The sequence below is a fragment of the Bemisia tabaci genome, chromosome 4 (assembly GCF_918797505.1).
Source record: "Bemisia tabaci chromosome 4, PGI_BMITA_v3".
Lineage (NCBI taxonomy): Eukaryota > Metazoa > Arthropoda > Insecta > Hemiptera > Aleyrodidae > Bemisia > Bemisia tabaci.
Genome location: NC_092796.1, coordinates 37,756,422 through 37,770,845, shown reverse-complemented (window position 1 = coordinate 37,770,845; position 14,424 = coordinate 37,756,422). Strand labels below are relative to the sequence as shown.

The window sequence follows — 14,424 nt, the reverse complement described above, 5'->3', positions numbered from 1 at the left end:
TTAATACGGTGTTTTTCCTTAGCACGGCAGAATTGTACCCAAGCTCACACCAATTTTACCCAGTTTCCCACCAATTGCACTCAATTTCACACCATTTGTACCCAATTCCACACCAATCATACCCAATTTTACACCAACTGTACCCAATTTCGCACCAATTTTTCCTACAAAAAAATTACCCAATTGTACCCAATCTCGCACCAATTGTACCCAATTTCTCACCAATTGCACTCAATTTCACACCGTTTGTACCCAATTCCACACCAATTATACCCAATTTTATACCAACTGTACCCAATTTCACACCAATTTTTCCTACAAAAAAATCACCCCCACCACCACCATCCCCCCCCTCACCATTTTTTCCCAAAAAATCTCGCTAAATTTTCCCACAAAATCTCACCAATTTTTTCACCGACCACCCCACATTTTTCTCACCGACGACCCACCCGCCCGGAAACGCTCGCGCGGGGACCCTTCCGGAAAGTGAAAACGGGGGTGCTCGAGCTGACCGGGAAGTGGGGCAAAAATTCCGGGTAAAGAGGAGAGGTCACGAAATTGGCATTTGCCGTGAGTGACGGGCGCGGGCACCGGCGCACGGGGCGCCGCGCAGCCGCAACCCGGGGCCGGCACCGACCGCGGCGGCGGCATTCGGTGGCCGCGCGCGGTCACGATGAGTCGCACCCGCTCGCCCCCCTCGCGGCCCCCCCGTCCACGACCCCGCTGAAACCGGCGAGGAAATACTTCGCGAGGAGCCCGCCGAATCGGGAAACCCGCCCCGCGAATTTCCGGTTCTTTCGCCGGTGCGTTTTTGCTTAATTTTCGACCGAGTTTAGTTTCGAGGTTTCGGTCACGTGACTGTGTGAGTGATCGGATTTTTTGGCGCTTTCGCGCCGAATTCGTCTTTTACACGTGTGATTGACTCGCTTCGGTGGTGGTGGTTTATACATTCATTTGGACGTTTAAAGTAAGAAAATCACTCTAATTTTACTCCTACTTTTCCCATGTTTTATTTATTGTTTCTTTCGAGTATTTTGCTCAATTATTTATTTTGAAAAATAGATAAATATTTTTTTTGCTTATTATTATTGTTAAAAATTATGTTTGGGTGGTGGTTTATACATTCATTTGGACGTTGAAAGTAAGGAAATCACTCTAGTTGTATTCCTTCTTTTCTCTTGTTTTATTTCTTGTTTCTTTCGAGTACTTTGCTCAATTACTTATTTTGAAAAAAAAAAAATAAATATTTTTTTTCTTATTATTATTGTTGAAAATTATGTTTATGCAAGGATAGACTTTCATAAAAATATCTTCCTTTGAAAGAGACCAAAAGACGGGTCTCGGGCGGATCCTTAGATCCTAGAGCTTGTTCCTTTTTGAAATTGAAATTTGAATTATGTTATTGTTTTGATTTTGTATTGGTGTGTAACCGTTTGAACGCGGTTTTGTTGCCTTGTTTAGTTCGCTCTGTTAGTAGTATTTTTCTCTCTGTTTGTGTTACTTTGTTGTCCTCGAGTAATTTTTCCTGTTTTGCGATGAATAAATAAAGTTATTTGTGGATAAATTGTAAATGGCTGAGAGTCGGGTTATCTATAATTTAAATTGTTAATTACTGCGTGAGGTGATTACAAGGGTACCCTTAGTCCCTGACCGACTAAAAGCTGAGTAAATCGTGATGAAATGATCTAATCTGCGAAAATATACGACTTCAATTGGGGTGGGGAATGACGCTCTATATATCACAGAACCGTAAAGTTTTCTAATCTATACGACTTTTTTCTTCAAATTTTCATGGCAAAGGAAAATTTTAAGAAATTCTGCAAATTCATGTAATCCATTATTTTTTATAAAAACCATTTTCTTTAATGAAAAGAGGTTTTAAAATTGTGTGGAGTTGGATCGTTTTTAAGGAGAATATTAAAATATTTTTTGTTAATTGATTTCTTTTAAAAATGAACAAGTTCTGTTCACGATTGGGCTCCATTCGGACTTTCTTCTTCAGGAAACACACATGATTGAGCCTCGACTTAATTGTGCCAAGCATGTTTACATTTTCAAATCGTTCAACATTTTTCAGCCGGTAAATGTAGAATTTAGGGTGAATAAAGGTCAAGGGGGTCAAAGGGGGTTGAGCGGTTTTAATCATTAACCCCAGTTCCACAGGTCTGGCAAGACTCGAGTCCTTTTAGACCAGATTTCTCGTCTTCCGAATATACGACGAATATGAAAAAGGAGGATAAGAGGGAGGGGGGAGGAGAAAAAGATCGAAGCAAATAAAGTTCTCCTTTCCTCTTTCTTAAACTTTACTCTTTTCGCCCCTCTCTTCCTTACTTTAAAGAGTGTCCTAACCCGGGCTGCCGAATACTGCCGTACTAAGGAAAAACGCCGTATGAACCTTCATGCGTTGCCAAATTTTCAATTTATAAAACACAGAATTTCCTGGTAGAACGTATGAATATTTTTCTTCCAATTTTGCAGATGATGTTGCATTGTTTGCAATTTCACCGTAGATTTATGAAAATTACAAGGAGGAATATTATCAAAACTTTCCTAAAAATAAACATTTTATTGAAGGAAATTGGCAACTCTCGATTATTCATACGGCGTTCTTCCTCAGCACGGCTGAGTACTACTTTAAATATGTTTCTTGAAAGTTCTGTTCCTGTAATTATGAGTACTTATCACCTACTGCAAATAACGATTGTAAATTCTCAGGTAAATTCTAAACTACTGAAATGCATAAATTCATGCAGGACGCAGCTGGAAGTAACGCCACACGTCTCTTTCGGTAAATTACGCCTGTTCTTGTCTTTCTGTTTTTCTCGGTGTTTCAAAAATATGATATAAATATTCAGAGGAGCTTTTTAAGGGGCTTCTGAGTTTGTTTTTGAAGAAGCTGATGAAGATGTGCGATATACAATCAAGTTTAATTTAGATATTTATACGTGACAGTTTAAAAAGAAAAGAACCTCAGTTCACGAAGGTTTTTTCAGTGAAATGATTTCTGCAAAAGTTTTCGCTGTAAAACTCTCTTTTTCATACCAAAGAATGCTTCGCGGTTAGTCGAGTACATTTTTGTATTAATGCAGTTGGTATGGCTGTATTTTTAAGGGACTTATGATTTTTTTCCACCTTCGTGCAAATGGTCGGACCGAAACTTTCAATGGTTTCCTTCGAAAGCTAAGCTTTTTGAAGTGCAAACTTTCTAAATGATAAATTTTGATTGGGATGACATTGAAGGCATCACTGAGCAAAAAAACTCAAAAACACTCCCGAAATATCAAAAATAAATCAATTTTGAAGTTTTTCGGGTTTTTTTTTTTTTTTTTTATTCAGGGAAGTAGCTATATAATATTTGTATTAGTGTTTGTCCACGACCACTATCGCCATGTGCGAGAAACAAAAGTTCATACTGAAGCGAAGCTGCTGTTCCTGATGAGGGATCATCTTTTATTCATTGGAAGCATTTCAAAGTCCGACTCAATTTTCACAGCAACAAGGTTATCAACAGCCAAGATCCGTATTGCGTTTACACATGAGGCGACCGAAAGAGAAACAATCTCATAAAACGTAAGAAGAGAGCCAAGCGGAAGTATATTCCAGGGTGTTTCGAGTGAAATGAATCGGAATAATACGTTCAACTCCTGTTTGAGAGTATTTGATTTTGTTTCAGTTGCTCAGTAAAAACTTTCGCCCAACAGAAGTTTTTCAGCGCGCTTTCGCAAAATTCAAAAATATCATTAAACCGTTGCGATGATACACTAATCCTCCCATGGAGTCAACATTTTCGAGTACATACTTTAAGGACGTTAATGGGTCAGTTACGCTGGTTATAGAATCGTGCTTTGATGCTTTGTTCTTGTAGATTAGCTAAAAATAATAAGATCTGTACAAATAACATCTTACTACGTTCAGTATCAACATATATACCGCGATCAGAATAACTCGGTTTTTGACGTCATCCACCGCGGTAGTGACACCCTTGGTTTCTTGCGCCTTGCTTTCATCTGAGTTTTATATTGAGCATCCAGAGCAAATATGTGTCTTTCTGACTGATGAAAGCAAGGTGGAAGAAACCAAGGGTGTCACTACCGCGGTGGATGACGTCAAAAACCGAGTTCTTCAAAGCGCGATATCTGGGTTATGACTGAACGTAGGGAGATGTTCTTCGGACGGATTTTATTGGAAAGAATAGGGCTACACTAAACCAAAATGTTTTTTTTGCTCATCATAATTCTTTCACCCCCCCCCCCCCCCACATACTTCAATAAAAGTAAGTCATATTAGGCTCAAAGTCCTGGTATCAGTAAAACAATCAACCAATGTGATCAGACGCTAGATTCAACCTTTCAACAATTGAACATGTTCATGCTGAAAGGAACTATGCGTTTAGGGGTTGCGTGTAATATAGTTCCTTTTAACAGAAATACGTCCAATTAAGGTAAAAAAAGATGAAAAAAGGCTTTTCAATCTTTCTACTTTTTTATCCTGTGGCCGGCCACGATCAGTTACACAGCTCTCTGACAGGATCTGAGTTTACCCGATTCCGAGCAGCTTATCTGCCGGTGACAGCACGCTCGGCGCTCGTTTCAACTCGTTTCCAGAGAAACGCACGACAAGTGTAAAAAGACCGGGAAACACCGGAACCCTCTCTGACCTTCCGTCAAGCGTCATACGTCAAAAGTTTCCTCTGGTGGACCCGGGGCTGTGCAAACAGGCGTTGAAGGGTCACCGCTGCCCCGGATGGCGAGGCGGAGGAAAAATTGTTCCGTGTGTGAAAAATAAAATACTCAAATAAAAGGAAAATTACAAAAAAAATAGAGAAAAGAAAAAATTTGTTTGACTAACGATCATTTCTGCTCTTTTAATCTTTATACTGCTCGCACTGTTCCTCTCGCACGAAATCTTGGAGTGATTTCGTAAGGTACAAAAAATACAAGGGGAAAAAAAACTGTCAACGCTTTATATAGAGTTGACCTAGAATTTCTGTGAGGTATCGAAAGCGCTGCTCTTTGAAATCGGTATTAAATTTGTGTTTTGTAACTCCCCCCCCCCCCCCAAATAGGCAATACTTGGACCGTGTCATCATCAAGGTGCAGGTCATGTGGGAAAATTTAAAAATTCTTCAAAGAGATATTAAGGTTTTACACATCTCATCGTCAATTTACGCTCCTTAACTAATATGCTTTGATTTATAGACATATTTGGTATTAACTATCCATAATATTTTTCACAATGGACAGGAACTGTAATTCAAAGTAACTTGCTGTTTTTAAATTGTCAAACTGTCCCAGAGTTTTTCCTCCTCTTTTTTTTCTTTCCTTTTTTTTTTACCAAAACGACCCTCTCAGGGTGCGGTGAGGAATGAAATGCACGCCCAGGGTTTGGAGTTAATTGGGCTACCTAATTATACAACCAATACAGCTTTAGTGATTGCCTCAACTGATAGAAAAGGATCAAAGGAATAGTATCTCCCCCATCCGTATCCACCAAAAAGTGTGACAACGCCATTTACAAGCCGAAAATCTGGACCCCGTTTTGGATCGAGTTAGCTTTGACCAAACAGTCCGAAAAAGTAACCGGAACTTCGTGTTAATACTAGATGTAGAATACACAGTAAAACTATCCTCCGGTTAATCTCCTCTTTGTATATCCTGTTGAACAAATAACCTGGTCGAATAAACCAAATCTTTTAATTGGCAAACCCTAAACCCATAAAAACTAGACAAAGATGGCTATGGTCAAATCTAGAGCTTATAGTTGATAATCCACTGCGTTAGCTTTTTGAACATCGCGCAACTAATCACAATTGACGAGAAACACGAGTGTAAACGATGTCAATTAACGCTTTTTTAAACCAGGTATCGATGACTAAGGTGCAAAACGACATATCTTTATTGCGGTGCTTCAAAATTTCTGATCCTCCTTCATTTTTTTAAGGAGAAACAAAGTCAACTATTAAGCTTGAAATTTCCATGGAATATTCGGCTAATATGAAAAGAAATCAAGGAAGTTCTCAAAAAATTAAGTCTGCGACATCGCAAACGGAGATACGTGCTTTTGCACTTTGGCCGTCAATATTTTATGGAGTTATCTGATATTTCGGTTGATTTAACCAGAAGCGGAACCAGAAAGGCAACCGGATTTTGCCAATTTAAGCTTATGTTAAACAATCGCTTCTCGTCGGAGCCACTGGTCCCTCCAAAAATCGATACATTTCCATAGGTTTAAATGGAGAAAAAAGCAATGTTGTCAATTTGCTGGATCCGTTAATGGATTTAACTACAAATTCGGTTGACCATAAAGATCGTTTCGGATGATCTTACCGAGAGTAAACCAATCCATCGGATCCAAAAACGGGGACTTTTTAATTGTTTGATTCGTGTCGGGGATTTTGTCACCCGAGGGTCTCAGTCGACAGTTATTTTTTATTTCCAGGAGATCTGGCAAGCGGGAAGATCATAAACTATGCGAGACAAGTCTTTGTCCTCACGCTTTACTTTTTGTTCAGCTGATCCTCATCGTGGAGCTCATCGCGAACGAAAAGGGTCTTGAGAAACCGGAGCAACAGGTCAATTCGAATTATTTCGTCCACCACCTCCACTTCCCCCTCCCCGCAGCCCGCACCTTCCCTTTCCTTTAATTATAAGTGTCATAAACCTCACATTCTTCGCCCTTCACTATCTATTTCACTATCGTGAAGACCGATTACTTTGGTGCACATTTCAAAATGCTTCATAGCTGCTTTGAGTTACTTTTTGTTCGATTGGATCAATCAAAATATCTTGGTTGATTGACCAAATTTTTAGTTAAATCGACCAAAATTTTAAGTTCATCTGAGGCATCTGCAGACGTGATAGACACAGCGATAGACACAGCGATAGACGGAGCGATCCTATTGGTAGAAGCGAGTGGGTGCTATCCATAGAGAAGTTAGGAAATAAGGTAATTGACGTTCTTGTCAGATCTCGTACTTCTCACCGAAGACATTAATAATCTGAACGAAAAAACCGTTTGTACGACTAAAAACTCCAGTAGTCTGGACCGAAAAATTGGGTGCTCCATGTTAGCTGCATACCAGTCCTGTCAACAAAAGTTTTTACCTGAGATACATTCGTATTTACTGAAGTTTTTTCTCCGCGTAAGCTCTAAATTAGTGTAGTTACTTCCGTGTTTCTAACACTTTTCATGAATTTCGCTCACAATGGCTCACATTGTCAGTGGCGAGGCATGAATGATCGATTCCTGCTATTTCCCCATTTGAAGCTATGTTAAAGAATCGATTATTTAGGTGTTCGTTGCGAGCATCCTATTAATTGATTCTTCTCCATAAGTTTAAATGGCAGATCAATCGATAAATCGCAAAGCACGCTGATGTACCTGTGCGGTTGAATCCGAAAGCTCTCCTCTTCGCCTAATCGATAACGGATAAATCGTCAACTCAACAGATAAGAGTGAAGACAGTCGCATTAGGGCACTCCCTTATCTATCCGCCATCCCCTCCCCGCACTCCATCGAATTGGTCGACGTTACAAGAGGGTGCGGCTCAATTGTATGCTAAAAAAAAGTCGAAAGTTCAGCTTCCCGGTTTCAAATCGGTTCCAATACATGAAAAAATTGAATTCCTGCTAAATTGCAAAATATCCTGATTGCACCATCTTCAAAACTCGTGCCGACGGGATTTTTTTCTAAAAAAAAAAGGAAAATTGTGAATAGTTGATTGCCCCCAAGAAATAACAGTCCTCATTATGAAAACTAGCTTTTCTCTGCAAATAAAAAGCACCGTAACGAAAATAATACATCAGTACAAAAGTGAAAAGCGTGCCATTTACTCAAGAGTCGCCTTCGAAGTGAATATAATTTTCAAAAATATCAATGATTTAGTGCTTCCATTGGAGGAAGTTTCCTGTAAGGTCAAGGACAATTTTTCTTGCTCTCCAATGGAACTAGAAAACCAGCAGTTCCGCACAATACCATAAAAACAAGCTTGGGCTTTAAACGCGTACAAATCGCACGGGTAAGTTCAATGAACGGGCTACGTAAAATCCGTCACGGCGCTTTGTGCAACTATTCCGGCACCGAGGTGTTGCACAGTATCGGATGAAAATGAAGGCGCACTTACAGCACGTGATTTAATGAGCGTTTTCTAAAAACGCTGTTCTGTTCTGTTCTCTCCCTTTTCTCCTCTCCTGTTCTTCTCTTCCTCTCCTCTATACCTCCCTATCTGACATATTTTCAGAGTTCTAAGCCACTGCAAACGTCAATGCGTTTCCAAAATCCTAGCTGTATGTATAGTATTACAATCTAACAAGTTCATTCCTTGATGAGCCTTAATATCTGGAAGACTGCTTACATTCTATAGCTCATCAAATAATGAGCGGCGGCGATTTTAACAACGACTGATTCCATTGTCGCGAAGAAAAGACCAACTCCTCCCACCACACTAACAATCCGCAACCACAAGAACGGAAGCCTTCATTTCGTTTCTCCTCCGACGAAAGGAGCGTATCTCAGCTTCCGCATGAACCCTGTCCTCCATATGACCTGATGCTTTCTGCGGCTCATGTGGGAATAGAAGTTCGCCCTTACGTTAGAGGAGCCCACCTGAATCAATAATGACGAGCGAGTGGTCTTCACAAAAAAAGAAAGGAAAAAAGCTTCGGGAACTTTCCCCCGCGGGCGAGCGTCAAAACACTTTTTCTTCAAGGCCTCTCGTCAGGAAAATTGGGACTACTAACTTTCACGGGCGCCCCCGATTTCTACCAAGAAAAGGTTTTACTTACGCCCCCTCACGATTCTCAGGAGCCCTGATTACTTCGGGTCGCTTTCGTCGCGGGTCCCGGAATAAATAATATAGGACCCCCTAATTGCGTGAGGGGCGGGTGCGGTCACCCCTGTCCGGCTCGAAATAAAGTCTGGCATTCAATCTAAAAGTAGGTTTTCGTTTTGATGTTGTTGGATTTTATTTCAAGTGCACTGACATTTCATTTCTGAGACGATCGTCGCTCCGAAATAACCCTAGAAAATTAGGGAGTGTCTAGCCCACAGGAAAAGCTCCAGTTGGGCGTTCCCGTGACGTTCAAGTCTCTAAGAGAAAATAACAAAACATTGTCTGTGGTTTTCAAGAGTATATCTCATCGGATCTAACGTGAAAAATTTTTATTATAGACCAAGGTTGATAGACCATGGTGAGTCCGATAACATAATTCGCACCTTGTCTAGTGGTCCATTGAACTTATCATACTGTTTTCCGTGGAGTATAAGAGTACCTCGCATCGTCATCCCCTGTTAAAACTGATAAACTCACTGAAATTGAGGGGCGGTGACTTTTCCGAATAGATGAGGTAACGTCACCAAAAATTATACCTGATGTCACATCAACTGTTCCGATGTCATCTCATCAAATGGTATAGGTATAGGTGAATTGATATCACCCAAGATTTAGGTACGTCCAAAGGTGACCTAGTATGGTAGATCAGTAACCTATTGATGACACACTTGCCAGTGTCGGAAACGGTGACGAAATTGTTAGCCTAGTGACAGAATCGCCTTGCTTGAAGCTGTTCGTGATACGTAATCCGATTTGATGAGGTGTGAGACTGAGCGAAGGGTGGCGAAAATATCCTCCATGCAACATTTGTTGTCTGTTCGAGGGTATATTTCTTTTGTTTTTCACTAATGAAAGGATTTGAAGAGAACCAGCCTTAGCACATCAAACATTGTCTAATTTACTTCCATGCTTTATTTTTTCAACGGGGGATAATCAAAATGGAGCTCTGTATGTGTCAGGTATTTGCCATGTAGGTTCTGATTTTATGGTAAAATTTCGCCAGAAACACGATATTACGATGGTACAACTATGATTTTCTCTAAAATCAGCTCAAAACTTAAAAAAGCTCTCAAAGTAGAGGCCGTAACGGGGAGATATCCCACGCTATACCCCTACAGAGCCCACCTCTATATGAAGACAAAATCTCTATGCAAAAATTTTGAGCCAGTAATTCATCAGGGTTGCCTTGTTTTCAGTTTTGGAGTTGCCAAACCAAGTGGCAACCGTGCCAATGTATTTGCTCCCTATCTTTGCATGGTAGCGTGATCTATTTTTTCCATCACGGCCTCAACTTTGAAAGATTTTTTTGAGATTTGAAGTTGATTCTAGGGAAAGTCAGTGGTACTATCGGGTTTCTTGCGATATTTTAAACAAGAATAAGAACCTAAATCGCAAATTTTTGACAGATGAAAAAGCTCCATTCTGAATTGAAATTGAAAGCGTTAACCCTCCATACACCAGGCTATGTTCACAGAAAGTTTCCAAGCGTTATTTTATTTGATTATCTGTCAAATACATTGAACATGAGAGGAAATTAGACCGTTAGGCAAGTCCGTCCAAATAATCCCACTGATCGATTAATTGTGTTAAATGTAAATCTGATGATTTTTATTTCTATCTCTAATTTTCTATTCTAGTTACCATGAATGATAATAAGACGGATCTATGCTAAAAGGACCTATATTACGTGAGACGTAATTACATTGCTCCCTGTTAAATCCATCCAAATAGTCAACGCAAAACAAAATGTGGATAACAAGTAAGGGCAATAACGCACTAAAATCAGGATCGACAGAAACATCATAAGAAACCAGGAGGAACAGGAGCACATCAGTCAAACTCGAAAAAACCCCATTTGAGATGCAACCTCCCCAACCTGACACCCCCAGTTAAATTAAACCCCCCTCCTACCCAAACTATTTGCGCGTGCATCTATTTCAGCCGTGTTTACCGAAATCGATATTTGTCTCGCAGACCCAGCGCTGATTTGATTAATGATTCGCATTGGCAAAGCGTGGATTATCGACTTTCGATAAGTCCTAATTTGAATCTATGATAAAGAATCGATTATTAAAGTGCTCGTCTAGCACACTCAGACAATCAATCTATCGATCAACTTTCGATATCTCCTCATTTGACGCTACGATAAAGAATCGATTATTAAGGTGTTCGTCTAGCACACCAAAATTATCGATCAGCTATCGATATTTCTTCATTTGAGGCTATGGTAAAGAATCGATTATGAAGTTCCTCAACGATAATCGACCCTTCTCCATAGGTTTAAATGACGGGCCAACCGATTCATCGCAAAGCTTGACACGCCACTGATGATTTATCGGGGCCGGGGCGAGGGCCCGTCAATCCCCGGATCTTATTGAGGAAGTTTCGACGGACATAAATTATTCGGGCGCTTTCCCGCGATCGGCGCTGCCAACGACCGCTAAAAAATCGTCGATGGCGACGGTTCCGAATCAACTTGTGTCGTGACGTATCGCCATTTATTAGCCGCCCCGTTTCAAGGACACGTAAGGTTTCGGCGTGACGTCATCCACTCATCGCACGCAATCGGAGGAAAATCGAACGTCACCTTCCATCGGGCTCTTTGGAATAGATCATCGGTCATCGTTAGGTTAGTTGACAGGGTTGTGATGATAATTCGTCGCTTGGCTGACATAAGGGCGTAACTACACATTGAGATGAGCCCGGAAGAACAGTTAATTGTATGGAGAACGCGGCTCATTGCAGAGTGCAGTTACGCTCTTATGTCAGGTAGACGACGAATTCGTCGTTTCCCGTGCGAAGGAACGTAGATCCGTTCCAAGGTTGTAAAACTGACTCAAACGATAATTAAACTGTTTCACAAAAATATAGCGGTAGATTTTTTTTCATAACTTCTCTGAATTTTGCGTGAGACCACAGAAAATTTATTAAGAAAGTCCCAAAAATATCCTGGTAAAAATGCAAATTGTTAAAGGAAATTTGGCAACTTTGGAATGTATTTACGTTCTTTCGTGAGGGGAACGACGAATTGTCCATCGTTGTATCAAAATATCGTAATTCACGTGTAGTGGGAAAATTTTCATGTTAATCGTTTTGTCAAATTCCTAGGCAGATAATCAAAGTTTGAATACGTTTCAAATTTTCCTTGTTTTGATGAAGACTTCCAAGTCTTACAGCTGCACTCGTAAAACAAACAATTGATCAAAATAAGTACCGATTTTTCCTTTTGATTATGCGAAAGTTTGCAAATCCTTTTCACAGTCAAACCGTTGATTAATATGTTTGTAAAACATCAAGATGTTTTACCGACATGTTAACGCAATGCAGAAAAAGCAAGTTTAGAGTTACAGAAAAAATCATCATTGATCAAAACTTAAATAAAGAGCCATTAACTAGTTATTCAGGACATTTTTCCGTAAAAAATCAGGAAGAATTACAGAATTTCATTTAAGATTTAGTCATTGGATATTTTCCAAGGGTCAGATAAAATGCCCGATTTGATTACGATAGATAGCAGAGCCAACTCCACAATGACGATATCAAAACGTTCTTCTGAATCTTAAAATGGCTGGATACTACTTCGCTAGGGATTCTGCCGTTAATTGAACCATTTTAACATTAAAAGGAACTATCTCCATGGTAAAAATGATACGTCCAATTACGTCACGCTCAAGGGGGACTTAGGAGAATTTCAGAGCTTGCCCAGAAGAAGGAGGAAACAGGGGTGCAAAACTTCGAGACACCCCCATTTTCTTGAAAGATGGATCGCATTTAGCAAAAAGGAACCGAAGCGATTACAGTGTTTTCAAAAGCGTGCAACTTCTTACTTTCTTTTAAAAATACTTACAACATACACTGTATTAAATTTTACACAATTTTTTTCTTTTAAAATCAACAATTTTCTGGTCGGAAGTAAAAACCATTGGCTATTCGGGAAGATTTTTTAGATAATTGTGAAGGAGCAACATTTTTACAACACTGTAGTCGCGCTGGTTCCTTTTTGCAAAGTGCGATCCGAATATTCTACGTAGGTATATTTTGACCTGCTGTTAAATGACTCCAAAATCAAGTGACCGACAAGTAAAAGGGTTAGGCGCATTATTATAAATTAACAAAAAAACCCAATATTTATGAAAAGGATTAATTGAAATATATACTTTTATATTTAATTTTTTTAATGATATAATTTTTGTATTGATGATTTTGCACCCTCGTTTTGAAGCAAGGGTTTTGAAGCGTTGCTGCATGAATTTTTTTAAGTAAAACCATTCGAAGACGCATCAAGTAACTCGGCTGAAAAGGGAGAGAATGAAACATCGTGCCTCGGCGAAAGTAAAAGCTTTTGTTTCCCCGTCGGAGTCAGTATCCAACTATTTTCAAGAGAAAACGGTGGCCGGTGGGGCAGCTATATGATAAAATATACCCAATTTTGTCTCAGAATACAGCCTCACTTTGAAACAACAAAACTCTGAGCATACCGTCATAAACAACCAATTAGTTTCCGGGGTATGACGGGGCTTCTTCCTTCAAACTTAGAGGAAAGTTTGTCCTTAAAAAACTTTCTCGTAACTTTTTTTACTTTCTCGCCCCAGAACAGAAGCAGAGAAGAGATGCGTGCACGACTTCCATTTGTTCCTCGTATCTCATATTGGAGTTATTTCTGGGGAATTTTATTCGATATGAGAAACAGGTAGTTCTTGCGGGCTCATGTAGTGTTTGATTTCATTTTTCCTCCTTTACGCTGTGAAATCAAAATATTCCGAGTTCTTAAATTAGTTTTTTGTAAAATTTACCGTCGCAAAGTGTATGTGTTTTGCATTTCGCTACGGAACAAAACATTTTTTTTCACCCCTCCAACGAGAAAGCATCAAGTGCTGTTGATGCCAAAATCTTGACTTCAGGATGACTGAAAAAGAAGAAGAAGATAACATGAAATATTTTGGTTACTGGCTAGTGGAAAAAAGAATGATGACACTCATTCACTTCCATTTATGACAATGACGTGACGTATAACATTACCTTACGTGGAAAATATTGAAGGCGCATCGACATTTCTAATAAACTACTGGCTACAACTATTCGTACTCTCGGGATGTCCATGTTGTATACACGCAAAATTGAAGGCGCTTTGATTCTCTTGAATGCAAAGCTTAGGGCTTAGGTACAACTATTCGTGACAAAGGGATGTCCGTTTTGCATACACGCCAAATTGTAGGCGTTTTGAGTTCCTTGTTGGGAACGTGATTGAACCGTGCAACATCAATGATGTGTTACCAAATAGTGCGCTTTGTGGAAACTGATTAGTGGAACTGATGTTCACAGTAAGTTTGCAAATTAGCTTTCGGATGGAATTCCGTGAGAGCGCAATACATCCAAGCAGAGGTATCTGTACATAAAAATGTTATACACTAAATTTTACAAAACCATCTACAAAGCTAGGTAAATCCCCGCCCAACCCCTCCACCCACCCCCTCCCCCCACAACAAAAAGTTCCAAAAAGCACATGTGAACTGTTTAACATGTTGAAGTGAAAACTAGTGTGCAGTCGACTCTGGAACTAGCTTGCGCGCAGAAAACTAAAGTCATGCTGAAGG

At 39.8% G+C, this 14,424-nt stretch overlaps 1 protein-coding gene across 13 annotated transcripts in view; it reads left to right on the top strand.

Moving 5' to 3' along the window:
- The first annotated feature begins 613 nt into the window (after positions 1–613).
- The window catches only part of LOC109031500 (SH3 and cysteine-rich domain-containing protein), a 319,664-nt gene continuing 305,853 nt past the window's right edge, over positions 614–14,424 (top strand). For 4 of the 13 annotated variants that reach the window (XM_072299792.1, XM_072299800.1, XM_072299794.1 and 1 more), the window contains exon 1: positions 619–967. The gene's annotated coding sequence lies outside the window, so the exon portion shown is untranslated. Of the gene's footprint in view, positions 968–14,424 lie in introns of all 13 variants that reach the window. The other 9 variants (XM_072299791.1, XM_072299789.1, XM_072299795.1 and 6 more) reach the window with 6 other exon arrangements.